This window comes from Balaenoptera physalus, assembly GCF_965194825.1.
Source record: "Balaenoptera physalus genome assembly, chromosome: 17".
Taxonomy (NCBI): domain Eukaryota; kingdom Metazoa; phylum Chordata; class Mammalia; order Artiodactyla; family Balaenopteridae; genus Balaenoptera; species Balaenoptera physalus.
Window position 1 is genome coordinate 76835772 of NC_138895.1, and position 13649 is coordinate 76849420.

Here is a 13649-nt window from a genome sequence, read left to right on the forward strand (position 1 = left end):
TTATTCACAAACTTGCTCACCCACCCATCCACTGAAATTAATTAAGCTCTGGACCAAAGGGCTATAAAGAGTATTATGCGGACTATGTCAGGTAACAATTTAAAAAAAATTTTTTAATCATCATGGACTAAATTCAGCAACCAGCTACTCAAGTGCTCAAGGTGGAATGGTTTCCATAAAATTCTCCCTAGAAAATCGTCAGCATAATACTCCACGGAGATATCTGCAAGAATCCAACAGGGTCTCAAGGCTATTTGCCAAATACTGGCGCAGTGAGTTTGAGTCCGGCTTCTACCGCCTGGGGTGTGTTTCTGGGTGTATGAAATCTTCTCTGTGCCCTGCTCTGGTCCTCCAGGCAGTTCCCTTACCTTCAGTAAAGCAAATATCTGGCCCTGTACCCTGTGAATTAAACATGGGCCCTGCGGTAGGCAGATTTCCAAGATGGCCCCAGGTGTACACCCTGTATAATCCCCTCCTCTGGAATAGCAGTAGGACTTGTGACTATGAGAGAACAGCACTTCTATGGTTATTTCACCTTATGTGACAGAAAGGATTCTGCAGATATAATTAAGGTCCCAGATGACTCTGAGTTTCTCAAAAGGGAGATTATCCTGGGTGCGGCTGACCTAACCTGGCAAGTCCATAAAAGAGGTGAGAGAGGAGCAAGGTGCCATGTGATGGAGAGGGCTCAGTGGGAAGGAAAGTGGATGGCATCTAGGAGCTGAGAATGGACCCTGGTTGACAGCCAGCAAGAGAGCAGAGCCTCAGTCCTACAACCTCAAGGAAGTGAATTCTGCCAACAGCAAGCGAGCTTGGAAGAGAACCGAGTCTCAGATGAGAACACAGCCCTGGCTGACACCTCAACTCTGCCTTGAGATCCTGAGCAGAGAAGACAACCACACTGTGCCAGGAACTGAACCTACAGTATCTGTGAGGTAATAAATGGGTGTTTTCAGCTGTTAAATGTGTAATCATATTTCACAAAAAACTTCAGAGAATCCCTTCTCCCAAGGAGCTCACAAGCACCAAGGGATGGTGAACATGAGCAGTAATTACCACGTTGTGTTATTTTCAAGGTCAGGGCAACTCTGCCACCACCAGAGAAAAAGAAACGGAAACATCAGGGCCACACATAAAAGGCCGTCTGCTCCCCACCTCCCTTCCTCTTGAAGTTCGCACTCACAGCCGAAGCCCCGGGACCCAGCACACTGCTTCCTAAAGTGACGAGATTCGTCCCGAGATTCCAAGCGACTGCAGGACTTCTGAGTCTCCAAGTGCACAGATAAGCCTGCCGAGGTTCCGTGGGGGATGGAGCCCCAGCTCCCAAGAGTGGGTAGAAATGGACAAGCAGAGGATGAATGGAGCTCCTGCTCACGCCCCGAGCTTCCATCCTGTTCGATGAACTACTTCATCGCCCGCCTTTGAGCACTGATTCAGTGCCTGCATCAGATGTAGACATCTACTGGCCTTAGGCGATTGAGGTTTGAACCCCAGCTTCACCCCCTTACTTACAGCATAAAATAGAGGACCTCCTCCACCATCCTCTGGGGCAGGAGTGAGAAGGAAATAAGCCCACTGCATGACACGTGGCTCAGGAATAGGGCTTTGCTGATTCCAGGAGAAAAAAAAAAAAGCTCTGTGCTTTAAAATGGTACCTCTCAGAAGACATGAAAGAGCTTCAGAATCACCAGACACCAAAGGTGGTGATTAAAAATGCAAGCTCCCTGGCTCCCCACCCCCACTCCAGGAAATTCTAATTCAGTTAAGCCTGCCTGGGGCTCCGGAACCTGTCTTTTAACCCTTACCCCAGGCGATCCTGATTCAGGTGGATCCATAAAGCACACCCTTCTGAGGAAAAGATGCTCAGGAAGGATACCAGAAGGGGAGGAAGCGGACTGGAAATTTCTGCCCCACAGGAGTACCAAGGCATCTCCAAGCAGAGTCCAACCGGGACCTGTGGGTTTTGGCAATGTTTTAGGCATGGAATAGAAACCCTTTTGCAAACTTCACTGGCCACCTGAGCTTGCTAAGGTAGAAGAGGTGTATGCATATGTGCATTTGTGCATCTCGACAGCAGTGCCACGGCAAGCGGCACAGAACAGGCGTTAGATGCCCCAGGGGGATTCTGGGAGCAAAGAGAGGACAGCACAGCCACCTCTCCTGCCTCATGACAGTGCGTAAAGAACCGCCCGTCGCTGTCCAGCAGCACACGTGGGGTGGCACGCAGTGTCTGTGGATGGACCCCAACTGTGCAGCAGGGTCCTTCTGCAGGTTCTGATCAGACCAAGAGCTTCGTTCTATTGACCTCATTTATTTAAAGCAAAGCGATACCAATCTGACCCAACAAACCGCGCTGGTTTCCCCATCCCTCACGTCTCAGCACCTCTGCTGGGTTCCTCTCCCCACTGACACCTCTCAGTGTAGCACACACTGGGCACTTGAGAAATATCTGCTGTACAAATAAAAAGGATGGGTGGATGAATTCGTGAGTGAGTGAATGAATGAATGCACAAACTGATCTCCCTTCCTCAACCCACTCTGCCCCATGCAGTTGGAGTACTCTTGCCATAATACCAACAATACCAAGTTCCCCTCCTACCCAGCACCCATCCGTGGCTCCCACTGGATGGATCACGTGCAAACCTAGTGAGGTGTGCCGGGACCTCCACCTGGTTCATGCTTATCCTTCAGATATTCAACCATTTAAAGTTTTCTGGAAAAACCATGCTTTCTCATGTGTTCCTCAAAATCCTCCTCCATCTAGAAACTCCAGCTCATCCTCCAAGTTCAGTTGAATCAGCACCTCCTCCAGGAAGCCTTCCCTGACTGCCATAGGCAGGGTTAAAGTAGCTTACAGTCAGCTGTTACTTATTCAGTAGACTATGTCAGCAACCCCCTTCTTTGAGTGTCCGTAACATTCTGTACAGATCTCCATTCATCTGTTCTCCTGTGCCTAACATAGGGCCTGGCACCCAGGAGGAATAACATAATTATATAAACTGATCTTATAATTCCCAGGGGACGTGTGTCCCCCCACGGTTAATAAACATTGTCAGATGCTGTCAAGGACGCAGCAGGATGGAAAATACCCGCTTTCTTCCAGAACAGCACAAAGCTTTTGCCACATAAGGCACAGGCAGCAGGTTCGCTGCATCCATTTTCAGAAGCTGAAGAAGTTCCTCCTCCAAGAAGCAGGGCTTCCTCAGCACGACTGTGTGTCATGCTGTCTGCAGGGGCACGTGACTGGGGAATCCCATCTGTTCTCCAGCGTACCCCACCCCCCCACAACCCGTGACAAATGAATTCGTCTGCAGTGTTTGCCAGGAGCTGCTGCTTTGGGAGCAAAGGAGACTGGTGATGAATTATTCATCCCGAACAGATGCCTGCCCCAGCCTCCTGGGTACAGCCTGCAAAGGCACCCCCTGTGCCTACCAGGCTCAGGTCCCATTACGCAAAATAATAATAATAATAACAGCAGCATCTACCTTGGGTCGAGTTCCTACAACATGCCCTGTTGAGAGCTTAACCGACATTATTTAATTTTCACAACAGCCTCGAGGGGTATGAGCTAGCACCACCCCCATTTATAGATAGGGAATCAGCACTGCAGGGGGGTAAGGTAACCAGCCCCAGTCCACCATTTTCCCAAGTCTCCAGAAGGTACACTTTCCACTGCAAGAGGGAGGAGCATCAGGAAGAAAGCAGGGAAGCCCTGGAAAGCCCAGGGAGGGGAGGGATCCCCTCAGGCAGAGCTGGGAAATGCCAGGCCTCCCCTCCCCCTCTGGATTTAACATTCAGAGCAGCAACGCAGGCAGGCGGTATGACAGCCCTCACCAGCCCCAGCGTATCAAATGCAGCTATTTCCAGCAGCTTCTCTGCCAGAGAAGCCCTGTCACATTTGATAGGGCTGACTCTGGAGGACGTACAGTTAGATGAGGCAGAGCTGAGGAAGGAGAGAAAGGGGACTCCCTAGGAGCTCAACCCCTGGACACAGTTATTCATGTCCTGCCCCGTGGACCGCTCCTGGGAAAGGAGGAGGGAAAACAGGCAGCATCCTTTAAGGAGAGGAATAAAAACCAAAGTGGGTGTGAAGCAAAAGAATATATGAAGGGAACAAAGAGACATTTTGCTTGAATCGGGAAGGATGAACAGGAAGTCTGGCGGAAGTAGGGATGGCGAGTGGTCCACGCTGGAGCTCCAAGCCCCAAACCACCGCCTGAGAGAGGTTGCAGCCAGTTCTGTTAAAGTCACCTGGCAGAGCCGCAGTGCCTGCCCAGTGCTCTGGCCAGATCGTGTCACCTCATCAGGGCAAAGACTTCATTAAAGGCCCGCAAAGCTAGAGCAGCTGCAGAAGTCCGCGGATGGAGGCCTCCTGGATGGACACTCAGCCTCCCTGAGCCACAGGCTGCCCGGACCTCGACTCCAGGCGCCTTCCCCCTGGTCCTTCATTTCCACCCCCGAACCTGAGTCTCCTTCCAGCCCCGCTCCTCAGTCTGATGTCTTTGCCAGCCTGAATCTAGTGAGATTTCTCAGCCTCCAGAGCAGCCTGGCCCAGTGCAGTGAGCATGAGGTCTGCCACCAGAGGCGTGTCACCGTCACCCCAAGTGGGCATCCTGCTGGCCCCTGTTGCTGGTCCCTCTGTATCCCCCATGAGTCTGAGGGCTCCCTTTCTGAACGGACTGAGTCTTACCCTCCTCTGGATTCCTGGGACCTGATCCCCAGCTGCTGAGTCAAACAGCAGCAGCCTCCAGCCTCCTGTCTCAACAGAGACAGGGCACAGGGACACTGGCTGCTCCGCAGACCAATCGAGGGACTATTTACAACAGTGGGGCGGGGCTTAGGGTAATCTACAAGGGAGGGAAAAGCTCCCTGGAATTGACCACAGCAGAGAACTGTTTTATCACCCCTGGGCCTAAAAGGCAAAAGAAGGGAAGCAGGGAGAGGGCTCCCAGCAGGAGCTGTGGCCCACAACAGCCCAACGGGAGGGAACCAAGTCCTTTCTCCCCAGCTCTCACCCTCTGATCTTCCACCGCTGCCTCTATTGTCTGCACCCAACCAGAAGTCCAGGCAAGGGAGCCATTGATGAAATTCACAAGGTTAGTCTCATACGGATACAGAGCAGGTGGAGAATGGATTTGGAGAGACAAAATACTCAGCACACAGAAGGCATCCACTTTTTTGACCGGTCTGCATATGGTCCCTGTTCTGGTGATACACCATACTCCATGTGGTTGGGGAGGGGGGAGTTTACCCCTTAGCAATGGTCCTGCGACTCAGACCTGGGTAAAGTTCATTCATTCACCCAGTCATTCATCCATTCATTCCAGGCACTCGTTCATTCATCCATTCCAGGCTGAGTAAGAAGGATGCATCTGTGAACAAAACCCACTTGCTTCCCAGGGGAATCCAAGCAACATGAGTCGTCCCAGCATGCAGGCCAAGCCAGGCCATTCAGAAACTCAGCTCTGGAACCTCTGTGGACCACAGTGGGAAAGGGACGTTCTCCTTCTGTCCCCTTGGAGTTGAGAGGATGGATGGAGGATCTTGGAGAGCCACAAGCCACCTGGGAGGGAAGCAAAGTGAGGACCTGGAGGCCCAGGGACGGGCCCTGACCCACCCAAGGTCACTGAGGTACTAACGCTCCTGGGTCGTGGTCTAAGGGAATATTTCCCCACTGGGCCATCCTGCCTCGTCTTCCAGGGGAGACGTCCCGCAGCTACCCGGGGTTAAGGGACAGGAATCCTGATCTGTAAGGACCTTCATGAACATGGAGGCACTGAGCATCTCTGGCAGCTGGTGGTTTGGAATCACAAAGCTGATGTGGGGTTTTCTCTGAGCAAGAGCATCATTACTCGCATTGAAAGTCCCACAGGAAGATGAGGAGGAAACAATTACTTTGATGCCTGAGGACAAGATAAATATAAGCTCAGATCCTAGGCTTCCTGAAGAGGACCGGTATCCACTGGCAGCCAGAAGGAAGGGCTCTGTGACAGAGCTGAGGAGACGTCTCCGGCTTCTGTGTGGTTTTAATAAGGTGCACTCGAGGGACGCGAGGCCGGGAGCAGAAAAAAAAGCAGGCGCAGAGAGTCAGGAGTTCTGGGTCCTAACCTGGTTCTGCTTCTAACTGGCTGTGAATTTAAGAGAAGTCCTTTACTCCCTACCCTGAGCTTTAACCTCCTGCTTTGCTAAATATAAAAAGAAAATAGCTGTAAGGAGGACGGGTGAGGAAAGTGGCAGCACCATGGCTGGGGGTGGGCTTTGGAGTCAGACCTCAGTTCAAGTCCAAATTCAACCTTTAAAAGCCATGTGGCATAAAGCAAGTCAGATCGTAAGGCGCGGTTTTCTCACCTGTAAAATGGGTGGGCATGACAGCCCCTGCCTTCAAGCATCTTTGTGAGGGTTAAGGGAGGTGAATAAAGCCCAGCACACAGCAGAAACACGAGAAGGGGAGTCAGCATAACTGAGGAGGGATTGGTCTAGAAAGGTCTGTAAAAGATGCTTCCTGGTCCACAATCCAAATGCTTTGGGCACTAAGGCATGGTGGCACTTTTTGCATAAGGAGGACATTTCTTCCCTCCCCTCCCAAACTCCCTGCTGAGTAACTCAGCTCTCTCACCCACGCCTCCGCAAGGCATTCTCCACCTCCATTTTCGGCTATAAAAACACCCTAAAAATTATTAGAGTTTTTGTCTTGATTTCTGAATATACTGGTCACCGTCTTAGTGGAAGCTGGAGCTACCTAAGTAAAATGTAATAAGCACCTTGAGTTCCTGACTTGTGGGACCAGACAGAAGGCCCTTCTTAAAGTATTTGCCAAGAAAACCATCAAGGAGACCAGAGAAAAGATGGTCACAACCATACCCACCTCCGCTTGTGAAGCTACCTGTGCCTTCAGAGAGCGCTCCTTGCTGATAAGAAAGAGGAGACCTGTTTTCCAAGTGGCTAATACATGCAGGGACTCTTTTAGGTGTTGTACCAGCTTTATTTCTAATCCTCCAAACAAGCCTATGATACAATGGTCAGTATTAGTAGCCCATTTCACAGATGATACAAACTGAGGCTCAAAACCCCTTAAGTGGCTTGCCCAAGGCAACACAGCAACACACCATCAGTAACAACTGATGAGGCTGCATTTGAGCTCAGGAATGTCTGACTACAGAGCCTGTGTTCTTCCAAGCATGCAATTCTCTCTTCAAAGGAAAAATGCAAACAGAACTGCCTGTTGGAATACGTGGGCACCTACCCAGGGGGATGAATGCTGGGCTGGGTAAATTCTGAAGTGTCTAAGAAGGAATCCCTCCCATCACCACAATGTCACGGGCACCGATGATGGCGGCCCATCAGCCTCTGGGCTGTCACAGTCAGGAGACCAACCTGGTCACATCTGCAGCTTGTCCCTTACCTTTGAGCCGGAAGCACCCAGCGCCAGGATGGATGTCTCCCGGGCTGACACCCTGAAGTGCGTGGGCTGTGTTTTTCACTCAAAAGAAGACAGAAATTAACCAGAACCCAGAGAGCACATCAAAGAGGTCACTGTGGTCAGAACAGACTCACGGAGGGAAGAACTCTCTAGGCAAGGACAAGTGTTTATTAACTGCTTATGCCTTGATGAAAAACTAATTTGTACCAAACCACAGTGTACTTGAGACATGTTGATAAATGATGCTGCAGAAACATCGTGTTTCTGGGCTTTCAGTGTGTTTTGTATTCCTGAGGCTACAAAGAGAACGCCTGCTTCCCTGACTGAGGCTTCATACACTTGCCAACACAGCACAGAAGGCCCCTCATTGCTAAAGGGCAAGAAGTGGCCTCATTTCCCTCTGTAACTCTAGCCCCCAGACTAGCACACAGTAGGTGCTCAAAAAAAATGTGGCTTGGGTTAACATGAAGTAAATTTACATTTTAATCCAAATGGTGAATACGATGTTTGAAAGGTAAACTGGAACGCAGGGCTGGTATATTCCAATGGGAGGTTTGAGCCGAAGGTGACAAAGGTGAGTTTTTCAAATGTTTATACAGTCAATGTGCGTATTGAGAAGCGCTTCGCTGTATTTTCGAAGTTTCCTGATGAGACATATGTATATGCATGGATATAATATACAGCATCTGTGGATATGAATGGTCATATCTTTTAAGATATTTGATAACTAAATCTATTCAGGCATGCGATTGGCACACAGACGCCCTCAGCGAAATGGGAGCTTACCCTGGTCCAAGCAAAGCTCGAAGAAAGTGAAATTCCAACGGTGTCATCACAAATCTTTCGATAAGAAGTCTCAAGAAACCAGTGCTGGGAATCGGGAAATGCTCTCCATTAAGCCCCAATTACAAAAGGGCAGGTGAGCCAAAGGAGCGGGAGATAAGAGATTCAGGAGACATCTTTAAAAGTGTTTCACGTCTGTAGGAAAAGCACGAGGAAGATACAGACCCAGAAGGAGCAGAAGAAAGACACCAGGAATGACCAAAATTGTGTCGTACAATCTCGTGGAGGAGGAAGGAAAACAAAATGGGGCAGATGGTGTATCGGCAACAGACGAAAGGCAAAAAGTGGTCTTTTTCACCTCAGTGGGTGATTCTGTCTTCAGCAAAAGGAATGTTTTCCAAACTGGAAGATGAGGAATAAAGCAGGAACAAAAGGAGACACAGGAAACATAATACCGTGATGTGAGTCACGGGCCCTAGATCTGACGGCAGAATCGCCAATGAAATTTGCTTTTTGGAACAGGGAATGGGGGAGACGCCTGGATCCTGAAGATGGGCAAATGCGACCCCATTTCCCTAAGGGCAGCCAGGATGGACCCAGGTTCAAACCGTCACACTAGTGCCCCTGTCCCATCCCTGCCTCTCCCCACCTTCCAGCAGCATCATAAGCCCTGTCCGTAGCTCTGGGGCTGCACCACCGACATCAGGAAGAGAGGAAGGTCATTAACCTCCACTCGGAGCTGCTGCCCCTCTACCCAACTGCCTTTAAGGGCCTCCGCCATCTGTCACCCCACCATGAACACCTTCTACATCCCAAACACACCCCCGGATTTCACCTCCACACTGAGCACTTCTCGGGAAATGGCACGACTATCTAATCCAGTTGCTCCAACCAGAGACCCACAAGGCATCCCACACCTTCCTCTTTCCTTCATCGGCACGTCTCTTGTGCTGGCCAAAAAGTTCGTTCGGGTTTTCCGGTAAGATGCTACAGAAACACCCGAACGAACTTTGTGGCCAACCCAATACTTCCAGAATAAACACAACAGCCAAAGGGCTCACCCCACAGCACACATTTGGCATTGACATTTAAACCTAACTCCCCATCCTGCAGGTGGACCTCTGCAAACTCACCTCCTACTGCTCTCCCCATCCTGCAGGACATTTCTGCTCTTCTGGCTTTTCTTTAGGTCCTGAAACACACCAGCTCTCCCACCTCAGGACCTCGGAAGACGGTTCTCTTCCAGCAGCCACTCTGCCCACACATCAGTCCTGGGCGTGACTGGCCCCTCATCCGATATCTGCATCTCAGGGATGCCTCCACCCACAACCCTCCATTTCACCAAAGCCTTTGTTTCCAAATCATCACGTGTAGTTATTTGTCTGTTTACTTATTTGTCTGTCTGTCTCTGCACTAGAATCTCAGCTACCTGGGAGAAGGGACAGATCTTTAAGCCAAGGTCTGAGGAAGCAAAGGAACCCTTGGGGTAGATGGTGGAGAAAGATGGAAAAGCATTTCAGGTAGGGACTTCCCTGGCGGTCCAGTGGTTTAGACTTCCCCTTCCACTGCAGGGCGTGTGGGTTCGATCCCTGGTTGGGGAGCTAAGATCCCATGTGCCTCGCAGACAAAAAAACAAAACATAAAACAGAAGCAATATTGTAACAAGTTCAATAAAGACTTTAAAACTGGTCCACATCAAAAAAAAAAAAATCTTAAAAAAAAGCATTTCAGGTAGAAGGAACGGCGTGAGCGAAAGCACAGTCATGAAACAGCACATACTGGGAGGAACAGGTCCTGGAGGAGGAGGGTGGGAGGGAGATGGGACTAGATACGGAGACGGGGGCCCAGGAGACCACGCTTGATCAAGTTGGGAGCCCCTTTCCAGGACTCACACAAGCTAGCCACCCCACTGTGAAGATGCAAGGAGAAGCCAGAACTCTTTGTTTGATGTCATCTGACAAAATTGGGGTATTACCACGTGCCCGTCCGTGCTGCCTGTGTGGAAGAGGAGGACATAGCGGGCATGCCCTGTGGACAACACAGGAGCTGCCAGGATAGGGCACCACTGCTGGTAGGGACCAAAAGGAAGCATTCCCGGGAAAGGATGGTAAAGCTGCCCACTCCGCGTGCATCGGCGTTCCAGGACTTTATCCCGATTCCACTGAATCGGGGCCACTTTCCAGCAACCTGGACCTCCACAGTGTACAAGGTTTAGCGTCTTCCACCAAAGGCAATACTCACTACCAAATATCCACCTGGAAAGGCAGGAAGAGGCAGATAAAGAGCGTGGACTCCGCCCAGGCTCTAGGCTTGGAAATTCTCACGGCCATGAGATGTGACTATGAGCCTGTCACCCAACCCCTCCATGGTGCCAGGTCTCCATCTGTAACACGAGGTCATTAATGGCTCCAACCTCACAGGGCTATTGTAACAATCGAACAAGGGAACCCCTTCGAGGAGGGCAAAGTCACCCCATTTTGCAGCTGAGTAAACTGGGGTTCAGAGAGGTGAGTAACTTACCCAAAGCCACACAGCCACAGTGGCAGAGCTGCAAACTCATGCCAGAGCCCACATCCCTGTCCTCCGAGCTGCACTGATCCCTCAGGTTTCAGGGGGAACAGAGCCCTGACCCCTCACCCGCTCTCCCACCCCACCACCCTACCCCACCCCCGCCCCCATCCAAAGGACACTGAGACCCAAGCAGACAAGCAGCCCTGCAGGTGGCTTGGAACGTTGAAAGTGCATATTGTACTTCAGCTCCAGCTCCGTTAACTCTAACCACATCCCGAGCACAACCAAAACTAGGTCAAAAGAATTATTTCTGGAATTTCAAAAAAATAAAAAAAACCAGAGCAGAAATATCCTAAATGTGTCTCCCATCATTTGCAGCCAAATGATCTCAAATGGAGGGCTTGTTATTATTCTTTTTCTTTTCCATCATGTCAAAATCCTGTTCCGGACTGGAATGAACCGGTTCCCATCAGCAGCCCCCATCCCTGCCCCAGCTCCAGGCCCAGCTAAGTGGGAGCGGGCAGCATTTGCAGCTGACTCAGGTGGGTGCAGACTCCCCAGCAGTTCTGCCCACGTGTCACATTCCAAAGGGCACCCATGCCCTTGGCCCCTGCACCTTTCCTCCCATGTTCCCCTGCACCTCAGCCTCCATCCCCTCCCGAAGGCTTCAATACTTAACAACTCAGTCCCAGCACCCCCAAGGATTCCACCCTCAATCTCTGGTCGCCCTGCTCTATTATTTCATAATCCCCTCCCCTACCCCTCATTTTATAGACAAGGAAACTGAGGCCCAGCAGGCAAAACAGATTGTCTCAAGGCCACAGCTCATTAGTGGCAGACCAGGGCAAAGCCCAGGGCTCCTGGCACTCGGGCTGGTCATCTTTCTGCCCCACCAGCAGCAGGGTTCTTAAGACACCACGGGTGTATTAGCTTTCTGGGGCTGCCATAACAATTGATCACAAACCTGGAGGCTTGAAACAACAGAAATGTATTCTCTCACAGTTCTGGAGGCCAGAAGTCCAAAATCAAGGTATCGGCAGGGCCACCCCTCTCTGAAGGCTCCAGTGGAGAACCTCTTTTGTCTTTGCCAGCTTCTGGCGACTCCAGGTGATCCTTGGCTTGTGGCCACATCACCCAATCTCTGCCGTGATTCTCATATGGCTTTCTCCTCTTCTCTCCATGTGTCTCTCCTCTGAGTGTCTCTTATAAGAACACCTGGCATTGGATTTAGAGCCCACCCAGGTAATCCAGGATGATCTCATCCCAAGATCCTTAACTTAATTACCTCTGCAAAGACCCTTTTTCCAAATAAAGTCACATTCACAAGCTCCAGAGGTTAGAACACATCTTTGGGGGACCACCATTCAAGTCACTACAATAAACTTCTACTTGGAGATTCCAGACACCTTTGGAAATCAAGCACAGCTGTAGGTGAAGGAAGACCCTCTGGTCCAAGTTACATCTGCCCACAAAGCAGAGCAGCACGTGGGTCCACAGCACGGACCTGCCCTCCACTAGATACCAGCCACTTGCCATACAGTCATGAGAGAGACATGTAATATATAATCCAGGATAAAGAGATCAGCTTACTGCACAGAAGGCTTACTGCATACCAGACACTGTGCTAAATCATGATACACGTTCTATTTTCTCCTATTACCACCCGTTAAGGGAAGTAAGATGTCACTTGCTAGCTGGGTGACTTCAGACAATTAAATGCACTGGGCCTCAATTTCCTCACCTTAAAAATGATATTAATAATAACTGCTTTGAGAGGTCCTTAGGAAGGTAAAGGAGAAATCGTAAGGGAAATGCCTAGCACAGGGGCACACACAATAGAAGCTTTTATCATTGTACCTGTCCATTGCTCACCTCTTTCTTCAATACCTACAGATAATTTTTTAAAAAATCAGTGTTACAACTCCCTTCCTAACAGCCATGACCCCCAAACCTCCACAGTGTGTAAACCGTAGTTACATACTTTGAGTGCTATTTTAAATGCACCGGGAAGTTTGTTCTTTAAAGGAATCTCCGGGAGACTCCTCTACAATGGCTGAACATCCTCCAGCAGCGTGAACACTGAGCTGCTTAAGGTGTCTGTTCCACGCATCTGTATGCATGGGTATGTTCCTATGATTTAAGCGGGGCACAACTCCTGTCAGGTCAGTGAGTCTATGTTTTCCATCCTCGGCTGTATTCACCCCACTGACTGCTTACCTCATTCTCTGATTCTTAGACAATGTCTGAATTCATTTAGAATATTTTGGTTCTCCCAACCACCACAGTGGGACAAATACAAGGAGAAACTGAGAAGGAAATGAGATCTATCATTAAACAAGGCCCAGGTGTGATAAAAGACAAACACAGAAGCGGCACCAAGAGTGACTGACAAGAATGGAATACGAGAAGAACCATTTACTCAAAATCAGATTCCACAGCAAGCTTTTTGCAGGAGCGTGCATCCTGGGATGGGAAAGACCCCAGGCTTTGCAGTCATCAGCCCTGGGTTCAAATTCCAGCTCTGCCTGTCCCAGCTGTGGTGGAAGGCGTGAAATGAAAGCTCAGGAGTATGCGCTGCCTTGACCGCTGGTGAAATCGGAAGGGCTTCGAATGATCTAATCACACGTTGCCCTCGTGATTCTGCTCCTGTGCATTAGGTCCCCTAGAGAAACAACCTTCCTTATCAGGGGGACAGGGAACTGTCCCTGCTCGTCCCTGAATAGTGGTTTCAGGTCTCTGCCAGCCCCCCAGAGTACTTAAACAAGCCAATCCTCCTGCAAAAACCAGGGGCACCCCACTCTCTTGATACTACAAAGCCTGCCTCCACAGCCCCTGCTTGTTCACAAGTGCAGTCCCCAGGGAGCCCTATGTGGTAGGTGGTGTCCTCTCCCCTGGGCTGTGATCACGTGTGGATAACAAACTACCGTGGATCCCC

General features: G+C 50.2%; 1 protein-coding gene across 1 annotated transcript in view; it reads right to left on the minus strand.

The window, feature by feature from the left end:
• The window catches only part of KCNQ3 (potassium voltage-gated channel subfamily Q member 3), a 308256-nt gene that overhangs the window by 254452 nt on the left and 40155 nt on the right, over window positions 1-13649 (minus strand).